This window comes from Artemia sp. Qi Xiang Cuo, chromosome 15 (genome assembly GCF_049724085.1).
Source record: "Artemia sp. Qi Xiang Cuo chromosome 15, ASM4972408v1, whole genome shotgun sequence".
In the NCBI taxonomy this organism is placed as follows: Eukaryota; Metazoa; Arthropoda; class Branchiopoda; order Anostraca; family Artemiidae; genus Artemia; species Artemia sp. Qi Xiang Cuo.
In genome coordinates, this window is record NC_142808.1 from 22373565 (window position 1) to 22386333 (window position 12769).

The following is a 12769-nucleotide window of genomic DNA, read 5'->3' on the forward strand; positions in this document are numbered from 1 at the left end:
GAGGAGGGGACAGCCCCTTTCATATACGGAATAATTTCTGTTCGTTTTAAGTTTTTTCGTAATAATTTCTGTTCGTTTTAAGTTTTAATGTTGCTCCTTAATTTCAGATTGTTTTTTGTTTAATTTCTTATTGTTTTTAAATAATGCTGGGAAATCCGGCTCCCCCTCCATGGAAAATTCCTTCCCCCCACGAAAAGTTCATCCGTGGAGAGATCATCCCACGTAACCCCTTCCTTCACTAGAAATATCCCCCCCTGAAAAACGTCTGTATACTTCCCAATATCCAACACTATATATAAACAATGGGCAAAGTTCATAACTTTCAGCCCTTCCCCCGAGGACTGTGGGGGATCATGTCATCCTCAAAGACATAGTTATTAGAATTTTCGACTATGCTGAAAAAAACGCTAGCTCAAAATTTTGATCGGGCGATTTTGGGAAAAATGAGCGTGGGAGGAGGGCTAGCTGACCTCTAATATTTTTGGTCACTTAAAAAGGGCACTGGAACTTTTGATTTCCAATCAAATGAGCCCTATCCCGATCTTCTGCGATCAATTGTTCGATACGATCATCCCTGGGGAAAACAAGCAGACAAAAAACAAATAAACACGCATCCGTGATAGTAGTACCTGAATAGATTCAGTAGTATCTGAATCTCAGTCAGGGCTTCCACTATCCCCGAATTTCCGGGGATTTCCCCGAAAATCTATGTGTCTCCCCGAAAAAAATTATTTTTCCCCGAATTCCGGAAAATTACTCAACTACAGTTTGACCCCCTAGTGACTATCCCTAGCATACATTACTTTACATACCATAATTTTTCACTACTCTCTTGTTCGTTATTTTTCGTCTCCTGTGTTACTTTGCATAAGAACCAGACCGATACAATTTAATTATAGACGGCTATAGATGTTCACAAAAGTATCACTTTCTTTTATTTAGGTCTAATAATTTCGAATGCAGTATTCCAAATGGTATATAATTCTTACATTCACATCATTCGTGGTCAAGTATCTTGACTAAATTAGCCAAGAATTATACTTAAAGTTGTTTAACGGAACGCTCAGTTAGATTCTGGATTTTGAAATTGAACTTCTAAAGAAAGAGAATTGTTTTGAAACCCGAATCACAAGTTTAAATTTGGTTTTCTTTTGCTGTTTTCGGTTTTGGACATACTGTATTAATGTTTAATACTTAATAGTTGACCGCATAATACATTGAAGAAATTGATCTTTTTGCCAGGAATTCTTACCATTTAAATTTTTGTTTCATTCGGTGTGTAAAATTTAAGTTTTTTTCTTTTTATCTGAGAATGGAATTTGTCATACCACCCTTTATCCTCAAACGTATTCACCCAGCACTCCCCTCACAATTATTATTCTGGTCCCTTCACCCGTGTAATATTTTCAGTGACGTAATATTTTAAACTGTAGTTTTAGGAACCTTTTACGGGCTTGCAAACCTGTTAGTTAGGCAAAGGAAATTTTACGGAAAATAGATTCTGCTCAAATTCGGGATAGCCAAGTAAATTTGTTTAAATATCTAAGGCCTACCTTTACAACTTCTAATGCTTTAACAATTAATAACCCTGTATGAAGGCTAATTCTGAAATAAAATATTTTTTATAAGAAAATATGGTATAATTTATTTCTTCGCCCTAAATACGATCTTTTTACCATAAAAAATTCACAACTCCCTCTCCCTCCTAATGAGGCAAAATTCAGCTACAGACTATGTAAAAGGTCGGGGAATAGAGGATTCAAACAGAAGTAATCCCAAAAATATTATCCATAAAAAAAAAATTACGATAAAGCTTAAAATAAAAATTTGGGTATTAGGCTCATATTGTTTTCTTGTCAAGTTTTAAATATTTTCGGACTTATTTATCACGAACAGTTGGTTGATAATGCCAAATAATGTTAGTGCGAAGGTAAAGAATTAGTAAATTTTATAAGATTTGTAGCCTACAGCTATCATGTCCAGGCATTAGATGGGCTGATATAAAAATGAGACTGCAATAAGTATTATATTTGGAATATGGATGGTCACAGGGATGGCAGGAGGGTTGAGGGTAATCGGTGACTATATATTAATTATGAGGTAATCAAAAGAAAGAAAAGCATAGTAGAAACAAACAATGAAAAACATGTATGTTCGGAGGGGGAATTTTCCGCACGGGGGTGGGTATTTTCCGAGGGTATTTTTCGCGGGGGATATTTTCCGCAGGGGTACTTTCCGTGGGAGGTTTTTTTTTGGGGGGGGGGGTAAACACCTAAGTCCTTAGAAGCAGCATGAAAAACCAATAATTTCTCAATTGTCGTAAAAATTCCCTTTTTTACTTTAAGTTTAAATTTACTTGTTTAGTTTAGTTCTTGTTTGTTTTAAGTTTTAATATTACCCCGTACTTATAGGTTGAATTTGTCTATTTAATTTACTTAACTAGAAACCGCAAACAATATTTGTTTTTTTTTAAATATTATAATTAATTTATGAGATTAATGACTTAATACAAAGTTGCTACTGGTATTTACAGTTCACATGTGTTCACTATTTTTCTTTTCTTTTTTTTTTGAAAGCAATTTTGAAGTTTTTGCCGCAATATCAGCAATGAGTGTTTTCAGCTATGGGTTCCAATCCCGGGCTCTGGCTCTAAAACCTATTTTGTAAAAGGCTTGATTTACGACACAGATCAAAGCCCCAATTGAGCCTGAAAATAAAACTCAACCCAATTATGGCTCCCAAATTTTTACGCCAAAATTCCATTTTATTTTTTCCCTAAAAATTCTCCAAATCTCGAAGACTTGTTGCCAAAAAATCTCTAGATTTCCTAGACTAGTACCTAAATTTCAATTTTCGAGGGTGGAAACCCTGATCTCAGTAGTAGTATCTGAATTGTACAGAGCTCTCATGAAAAGACGACACAGTGAAATTACATGATTTAGCCTTCCTGTGAGAGGATTATACATGAGCTTTGCTATATTGACAATTAATAAGAACCCAGGAAATGATTATAGTCTTTTTATTCGAGCTTGATGAATGGTTGAATGATTTAATTCGGTGACTTGTACAGAGTACTTCACTAACTCTACAAAGCACAACATAAAAATATCAGAAATTTAAAGAATAAAAAGTAAGCATCACAAGGGAATATGAAAAAAACAAGAAAAAGGTAAAATTTACTAAAAAGAATGTGGATAAAAAGGCAAAGAAAACTTGAAAGAGAAGAAAAAGTCTTTATATAATATTCAGTGTTTTGTTCTCAAATATACTGAATGTGAGTGCCGAAGCTCTGCAATATACCAATTTGCATTCCTATTAATCATACCAGAGTCCAAACTCTTTTCAGTTGATTTGTATTTATATTGTTTCGTTTTCGCAAAGTTTGCACTCAAAAGGATAATGACAAAAGTCTTCTCACCACCACAATCACGAGTTGAACAATCACTTTATTAAATTTAACAAAAGATGAATTCAGATGGCAATGAGCAATGACGATTTATTAGTTTTATAATTAGGATTTTTTTTGACAATATGAGGACGACCAGTAAGATCACCAAAAAACTGAAGGGTCAATGGCTTAATAGATTCAGAGAATAACTCACAGCACTTCACATCTAGGTATTTGCATTAAATAAAAAAAAAAAAAGTTTTTTAACTGAAAGTAAGGAACGACGTTAAAACTTAAAACGAACAGAAATTATTTGTATATGAAAGGGGCTGTCCCTTCCTCAACCCCTCGCTCTTTACGCTAAAGTTTTTTATTGTTTAAAAAAAACAGAGTTGTGAGAAAGTCAAACTTTAGCGTAAAGAGCAAGGCGTTGAGGAGGGGACAGCCCCTATCATATACGAAATAATTTCTGTTCGTTTTAAGTTTTAACATCGTTCCTTACTTTTAGTTAAAAAAAAACTTGTTTTTTATTTATTTAATTTTTGAACGTTTTTGAATTAATGCAGGTTTTGATTTTGGCTCACCGTACATGAATAATTAAAACCAAATTTGCATATTAATTTACTTTTATTTGGTTAAATGGCTTTCTCGAAACTTGTTTAATTTTATTTACGAACGTTTATATTAGTAATAAATATACATAACTTACGTAACGAACTTCTATATTCATACATTTTTAATACATATATTAGGGAGTTCGCTCTCTAGTCAGTACCTTGCTCTTTAAGCTAAAGTTTGAATTTTGTTCCAATTCTTTAAAAATGACCGCTTAATCACAAAGGCCGTTAATTAGAATAAATAGCTCTTATGAAAATACTAAAAAATCTTTGGCTTAAAGAGCGAGGTATTCACTAGGGGGTGAACCCAATCATATACGTAATATTTTCTGTTCGTTTTAAGTTTTGATATTGCTGCTTACTTTCAGTTCAAACACTTTTTTTAATTTAATTTCTGATCTTTTTTTAAATAATGCTGGGAAATCCGGCGCCCTCTTCATAGCAATGTCCCTTCCCCCATGAAAACTTCCTTCATGGAAATATCCTCCCACATAGCCCCCAACCCACACCCCGCTCCCACTACCAGAAAAAACTTCCCAATAACCAATACTATATATTAACATTGGGTAAAGTTCATAAACTTTCAGCCCTCCCCCCGGGGACTTCGAGGGATTAAGTCATCCTAAAAGACATACTTATCATATTGTCGAACATGCTGAACAAAATTGCTATCTCAAAATTTTGATCGGTTGACTTTGGGAAAAAATGAGCGTAGGAGGGGCCTAGTTGCCCTCCATTTTTTTTGGTCACTTAAAAAGGGCACTAGAACTTTTAATTTCCGTTCCAATGAGTCCTCCCACGATATTCTAGGACTACTGGGTCGATATGATCACCCCTGGGGAAAACAAAAAACAAATAAACACGCATCCGTGATCTTTCTTCTGGCAAAAAATACAAAATTCCACATTTTTGTAGATAGGAGCTTGAAACCTCTGCAGTAGGGTTCTCTGATACGCTTTATATGATGGTGGGATTTTCATTAAGGTTCTATAACATTTAGGAGGTCTTTACCCCCTTTTTCAAAAATCAGCCAAATTTTCTCAGGCGCGTAGCTTTTGATGGGTGGGACTAAACTTGATGAAACTTATATATTTGAAATCAGCATTAAAATCTGATTCTTTTGATGCATCTATTGGTATCGAAATATCGTTTTCTAGTGTTTTGGTTACCATTGAGCCGCGTCGCTCCTTACTTACAGTTCGTTACCACGAATTGTTTGATAAAGTGTTCCGAGTTTGACATTTGACTTAAAATAGGTTTTAACGTACGTTTTTCTGGGTTTGATTTACATCATTGAGAGTAGAAAAGTAATTACCAGCCTATTCTTTTGTAGCATACAAGTCCTCGCATAATGATAATGTATACGCTCTCTGCAGGCGCCAATACATGAAAATGTACTGAGGGGCAAAGATTGTTTCAATTTATTAATAAAGATGAAATGGCACTTATTGAGAATCTGATAAACACGCGAGAAGTTAAGTTTCGTTAATGATAATGAAATAAAACAAAATAGGATGAAAATATAATAGTTTGGAAACAAATTTAGGCTATATATTTGCACATTAGGGGTGGGGGGGATGGTAAAGCATAGCATATATTAAATACGTAATCTTACCTAGGTAAATTTTTTGGCCCCTTCAACCCCAAAAAGCTAAGGTTTAAATATTTTTCACGGAGTGAGCAATACCTCACAAGGCAGCGGAAAACTGTTTTTCATTAAGATTTCATTAGATTCTACAGGCGGTTCTTCGCGTGTTTATTGGATTCTTAATAAGTACCAATAAAACTAATTAATATTATAATGAAAATTTGGTAAATATTGAGCAGTTCTCATTATTGACATACAAATAAAGGGAAGATACCGCTATATGTCATTTTTTATGCTCTTTACGAATATAGTAATCCCTTTTCTCGCAAATTCAGTTTTAAGCCTTTTTTGGACCCTTGAAAATGATAATTTCCTTTTATTTTTTTTGGTATAAAAAGGGTTAAAACAATGGTTACAAACTAACTATTTCATTATAAAACCAATTTTGTTGAAGTTGTATAATCCGCAAGCATCGATTTGTCACAACAAAGTTGGATAAAAAATTCAAAACAATTTTTCCATCCGCCATGTTTCTTCTGTCGGCTTTGATATTTTTGGACATATAGGTGAAACGGCAATTTTTAAGCGGCCTAACAAAATAAGAAGAAAGCATGGGGGATTTGTTTTGAATTTTGTATTCAACTTAATCTTGACAAATCAATGTTTGGGAATTATGAAACTTTTACGAAGTGGATTTACAATGAAAAAGTAAGTTTGAAACAAATTCTATAACCTATTTTTATATCAAAACAATGTAGGATTATTACTATTATAATTTTTATTGTTTTCAAGGGTCCTAAAAGGGCTTACAATTGAATTTGCGAAAAAAGTGGTTATTATATTCAGAAAGAGCGTAAAGAATGACATCTAGTGGTATGTTTAATTTATGGTTAGGTCAATAACATGAACTGCTAAATATATACCGAATATTTTTCTAACTCTAGCGGGGGGGGGGGCATTAATTTCTTTGTTTTTTAACAAGAATAGCAAAAAAATATAATTTTAAAAATTTGAGCTGCAAATCCCATCTCATCCGACCCAAAAAACGAACAGAAACTATTCCGCATTTGAGGGGTCTGTCCCCTCCTCAACCCCTTGCTCTGCATCCTTAAACTTTTTTTCAATTCTTTAAGATAATAAAGGCCCGTTGAGTTGAAATAAAGTTTTTCAAAACACCAAAACACTTTGGCGTAACGAGCAAGAAATGGTGGAGGGGACAGCCGCTTTGACATATGGAATAATTTATGTTCGTTTAAGTTTTCATGCTGCTCTTTACTTTCAAATAAAAAAGTTCAGTTTTTTTCGGTTAATCAAACAGTTCGTGGTAACGAACTGTAAGTAAGTAGCGACCCGGCTCAATGGCAACCGAAACTCTAGAAAACGGGATTTTGATACCAATAGATACATACAAAGAATCATATTTTTATGCTGATTTCAAATATATAAATTCAATCACGTTTAGGCTTATTTATTAAAAGCTACGCGCCTGAGTAAATTTGGCTGATTTTCGAAAAAAGGGGGAAGACCCCCTAAAAGTTATAGAACCTTGAGAAAAATCACACCATCAGATTCAGCGTATCAGAGAACCGTACTGTAAAGGTTTCAAGCTCCTATCTAATATTTGTTTTTTTGTTTGTTTTTTTTTCCAGTGATGATCGTATCGACCCAGTGGTCCGAGAATATCGTGGGAGGGCTCAATGGACCGGAAATTAAAAGTTTTAGTGCCCTTTTTAAGTGACCAAAAAATGGAGGGCAACTAGAACCCCTCCCGCGCTCATTTTTTCCCAAAGTCACCCGATCAAAATTTTGAGATGGCCATTTTGTTCAGCATGGTCGAAAATAGGATAACTATGTCTTTTAGGATGACTTAGTCCCCCGAAGTCCCCGGGGGGAAAGCTGAAAGTTATGAACTTTACCCATAGTTAACATATAGTATTGGTTATTGGGAAGTATACAGAAGTTTCAGGGGGGATTTTTTATGGTAGTGGGGGGGGAGTGGGTCGTAGTTATGTGGGAGGATCTTTCCATGAAGGAAGTTTTCATGGGGAAAGGGATATTGCTATGAAGGGGGGGGTTGTATTTCCCAGCATTATTTTAAAAAAAGATCAGAAATTAAATATAAAAAAACAGGTTTTTCAACTGAAAGTAAGCAGCAACATCAAAACTTAAAACGAACAAAAATTATTACGTATATGATTGGGTTCATCCCCTAGTCAATACCTCACTCTTTAAGCCATAGATAATTTCGGAGACCACACTGCCTTTCCATGACGATAAAATAAAAGTCCAGAATAGGGATAAAATCCTTCTTAATAGACAGTGTATAATAAATTTCGCAAAAAATACCAGATATTTCGGTCACATATACAGTGACCGTCTTCAGTAGTAAAACTAAACTAAAACAATTTAAAACAAAATTTTATATACTAAATCAAATAAAAGCAATTACAAAACAATGGTCTAAGGGTAGCTTTAAAGAGTAATAATACTTTGGGTAGTTTTCTAAATTCTGGGAAGGATCTAACTTCATTGGGGCAACAAAGTGGGGTTTATCAGATCCCATGTACTTGCGGAAGCTCATATGTGGGATGTACTAACCAAAGTTTGGAAATGAGATTATTACAACATAAATTTTCTATTTCTTCGGCTTCAAAGCAAGATTCTAAGTATGAAAATTTTGCTTCAGCTCTTTCCGAACATATTTTTAATTTTCCAGACCATTTTATATTGTTCAAGAATGTCTCTTTGATTTCTAGGGATCGGGGTTTAAAGCAAAATTTTCGTGAAACGCTTGAAATAAAGAAAATCTTATTCATGAATATTGCTTTGAATCAGGATACAGGTGAATATGGGCTGAACTCTATCTATGATAATTTATTAAATTCTGATAGAGCAAAGTTTAATTAACCCGCTGTAGCTGACCTTTGTCCAAATGTAACATCAATGAATAGTAATGAACCGAGACCAAAAAGATGAAAGAGGCTAGCTTCCACCTTTGCTTTGAAAAGAATTAGAGATTTATGCAATATGTAGTTTTATTTGATTTAGTACATAAACTTTTACTACTGATGTATAAGTTTTGGTCACTGTATATGTGACCGAAATATCTGGTATTATTTGTGAAATTTATTATACACTGTCTATTAAAAAGTATTTTATCCCTATTTTGGACTTTTATTTGGACTTAAAACGAACAGAAATTATTCCGTATATGAAAGGGGCTGCCCCCTCCTCAATGCCTCGCTCTTTACGCTAAAATTTGACTTTCTCACAACTCTATTTTTTTCAAACAATAAAAAACTTTAGCGTAAAGACCGAGGCGTTGAGGAGGGGGCAGCCCTTTTCATATACGGAATAATTTCTGTTGGTTTTAAGTTTTAACGTCGTTCCTTACTTTCAGTTAAAAAAAGCTTGTTCTTTTTTTTATTTAATCCTAAGTAAGAGGCTGTCAGTTTAGTTTTTGTCATGGATGAGTTCCGCTTAGAATTGACCGGTCGACGGGGGTCAACAGGTTATATCAAGATTGATAATTTACTACGTCACTAAGACCAAAGTTTATATACATCTATGCAAACTAGGCAAAAAAAATAATTACGTAGCTTATGCCCAGGTTTGAAGATACTACGTCGCGATTTAAGTAACAACTATCTTTGTCAGTAGTAAACTTTTTCATAGTTTTAAGAGAGATTTTTCACATTGATATTCTAAACGCATAGCAAAAGGCTGTAGCTTAACAATCGTGTCCATGAATACTGATAAAAAAAAGAAAAAAAAGAGGACGAAGAGCCAACCAACTAAATTAAGTATAGTGTATTCCATTGAAACCTGTCAAATTGTTATTCATGCCCAAAAATCGTAAAAAGAAAAAAATAATTGCAAGGGCGTATATTAATTATTGAATGCCATAACTGTGCATTCGAAAAACTGTATGTTTTATTAAGTGGAAATTTTTAAGTTGCATCTTACGATTGGAGTCTGAAATGTGCGGAGGGGTTCGTAATGTTTTTTGGTAAACTTAAAATTTTCATAGCGAAAATATTCCTAAGATAAAAAATTCAACAGTGTTTAGTGTTTAACAAGTCTACCTTTCTTTGGAGATTTATTTATAAGTTCATCAAGAAAAAATAAGCCATCCTTCATAACTTCTAGGGTTTAGCCTGGGGGTCTGCATGACCTGAGTAACCAAGATAAATATTTCAGAAATTCAGTAATTTAGTTATGTTAGTAAATAGTATAGGTACCTTTAAATTTAACAGATTTTTCACAGGATGCCAGGCCTTTTTTGATGAGATTTGTTTGTCGTTTTATGGCCGGATATCTCTCCACCCAAGCCACACAATTCCCTACAACACAAATTCCAGCGACAAAAGTGATCAGCGACACTACTCAACATCACTGACGCTCCCAAGCCATAAACCTCCCTCTCCACAGAGCCCCATTCATACTGCTTCTCATTGGTCAAGACTCGAATGGTTGGGAAAAGAATTTTTAATGAGGGTGTTTTCTAGAGTCAACAGCGGTGCTGACTTCGACTATTGGGGTGCACTGGCTCGCAACCGTTTAACTAATTAATCGTTTAACTAACCGCAACCGTAAAACTCGTTTAACTTTGCCTATGGTACCGAAATTTTGGTCTAAAAGAATATCGTCGCACACTATATTTTCTGTACTTCTGAAAATGAAAGTCAGTTACTACAACCTGTGCGAACTCCAGAGATGAGTGATTTTTGGTGTTATTTTTTGGGCAAATCCAGCACAAGTTAGGGGTCTCAAGCTACAAAAAAATTAAATGTTTCAAGTATCTCTACTGACTTTTTAATTTTCTTACGAAGTTTCTTTGCGACAACTTTACTTTTTTACTTTGTTTTGAAATTGTCTTGATTATTTTGAACATTTGTTCAAAATAATGGCTAGCTGAGAGATCAGTCTGATTTCACGCGTAATTTAATCTAACAAGACGCTAAAAACTATCACAACTGTTTTTTTTTCCAAAATATAATCATTTTTACCACTAATATTTTGCCATTTTGAGCTACCTGGCGGCATAACGTGACAAAATAAAATGTCTTAAATTCCACAATGCTTGCTTAATTTCGCGTTTGAATCTTATACTCATCATTTTGCGTGTTTCTGTGAAAAACAGCCAACATATACTGATATGATGTCCCTTTGACCATGTCATAGGTTACACGCCAAGGCCGTATTTAGGGGACTGGTTTGAACCCCCTCTTCCCGAAACATTCGTTGGACTCTTAAAAACACAATAAAACGTATAAAAATACATTTTAGATTTATTTTTAAAGTTGTGCCTCGCCCCCACCCGTCCCGAACAAAATACTGGATACTGCCTTTTTTGCATATGTATTGCTTCTTAATCATCTAAATTTCTGGGTTGATTCTACGTCACCTTGTGGTTACCAATACCAACGCTACATGGTAACAAGTTATTTTTTGGCTGTCAATAGCAACCTAACAAGCTAAGTTGATACGACTTGTTCAACCTAAATAAAAACTTTAAGAAATATCTATATTTACAGGGTAACCTTAGAAACGGAAATTTGATTGTCATATAAATCATTTCCGTCAAGCAATATACATTAGACATGAAACAAGAACTTATAAAACATTGGTTTTGGATTACGATATTTCAGTCGGTCTTAAAGTTTTCCCTGACCTCAATGTAGCCTATTTGTAAGTTATTTTTTTACGTCTTCTTAAAAATTAATCATTTTTGTTTCTGAAATTGAAATAAGTTTGCCAAACGTTTTACGACTAATCTAAACTGCGCGACTGACTAACCGTACTGCAGACAACAAGCTGTGCTAAAAATGTGTGGCTCTATACCCATAGGCACGTGGGGGGGGGGCATGGCTCCCCTGGAAATTTGGGATTATAAAGTAATCACAAGGAAACCAAAGTAAAGAGAGCAGAATAGAGGAAAACCATGGGAAAAATGTGTTGCCCCATTGTCAGGTAGCTGCCTGCCAATAGATTTTGACCCTTAATAAAGAAAATATAAGTTCTAATTTGTGACTGAGTGACCCCTTTCCAGTTTTCCACAAACAATTTTTTTATATGATTTGGTTGGAGTAACACACAAACAATCAAATTTTTCATAGCAATGAATTGTAAGTAAATAACTATCCTTGTCAATAACGAAAGCATAAGAACCTAATTATTGATAACATGAAATCAAAGGATCATCTATTGACGGTTATTCTAAATGTGCATGTGTTTAATAACAATTAGTGCAGGTGTAAAAAAACATGAAAGTTCATGACATTATAGAAAACACAAGGGAAACAAATAAATAAAGCGTAATTTTTATAAAAATATGCCGTCAACTTTTGCTTGTATTGCAAGAGTACCATTAGCTGACATATGACGATCAGAAATGTTTCCCTGAACGGAATTATAGGAATTACTATATTTTCCCCCTGAACGGATACACTTTTTGTGTTTTATTATCATTTTTTTCCAGGAGTGATTGCATTTATCTAGTTATCACTTTGAAAAAGATTTGATCTTTTACTGTTATGAAGTATAAATGTGTAAAATATAATGGTTTTTAGCATCCAAAATTAGGTTTTTAACATTGAATCAAAAATTTTTATTTGATTTTCGTGATCTTATTTTTAATGTTTTACTTTGAACAAACTACTTTGAATTGTTAAAAAATATACGTCCAATGTTTCAGCATTGCTCAACGGAACTGAATCCTCGGAGTTTATATCTTAGTTTTTGTAAGTAGGCTATTGTTTTGTCAATTTTTTGTAATAACTTAATTTTTTCATTTTTATGTGCTTCTACTTTGATTGACATACCTTTTCCATTTCCTTTAGAAAAATTCTTGTCTCTAAGCTTCATAAAATAATAAAAACAAGCTTTTTCAAATGAAAGTAAGGAGTAACATTAAAATTTAAGACGAACAGAAATTATTACGTATATGCGGGGAGTTGCCCACTCCTCAACACCTCGCTCTTCACGCTAAAGTTCTTCAGTATTAAAAAAAAAGGTTCCTCATAGTTCTAATTAACCTTGTGTTTCAGGAGTCGTTTTTAAAGAATTGGGACAAAATATAAACTTTAGCGTAAAGATCAAGGTGTTGAGGAAGGGTCAAAAAACTTGTTTTTTTTAATATAAATTCTAATCGTTTTTAAATAACGCCAGGATTTC

At 33.9% G+C, this 12769-nt stretch overlaps 1 protein-coding gene across 2 annotated transcripts in view; it reads left to right on the forward strand.

Moving 5' to 3' along the window:
- LOC148943453 (uncharacterized) overlaps window positions 1-12769 on the forward strand; it is a 102840-nt gene that overhangs the window by 29791 nt on the left and 60280 nt on the right. The window contains exon 1 of one of the 2 annotated variants that reach the window (XM_089101739.1): window positions 11244-11284. The exons of the other annotated variant lie outside the window; for it this stretch is intronic. The gene's annotated coding sequence lies outside the window, so the exon portion shown is untranslated. Of the gene's footprint in view, window positions 1-11243; window positions 11285-12769 lie in introns of those variants that run through there. 2 annotated transcript variants of the gene reach the window in all.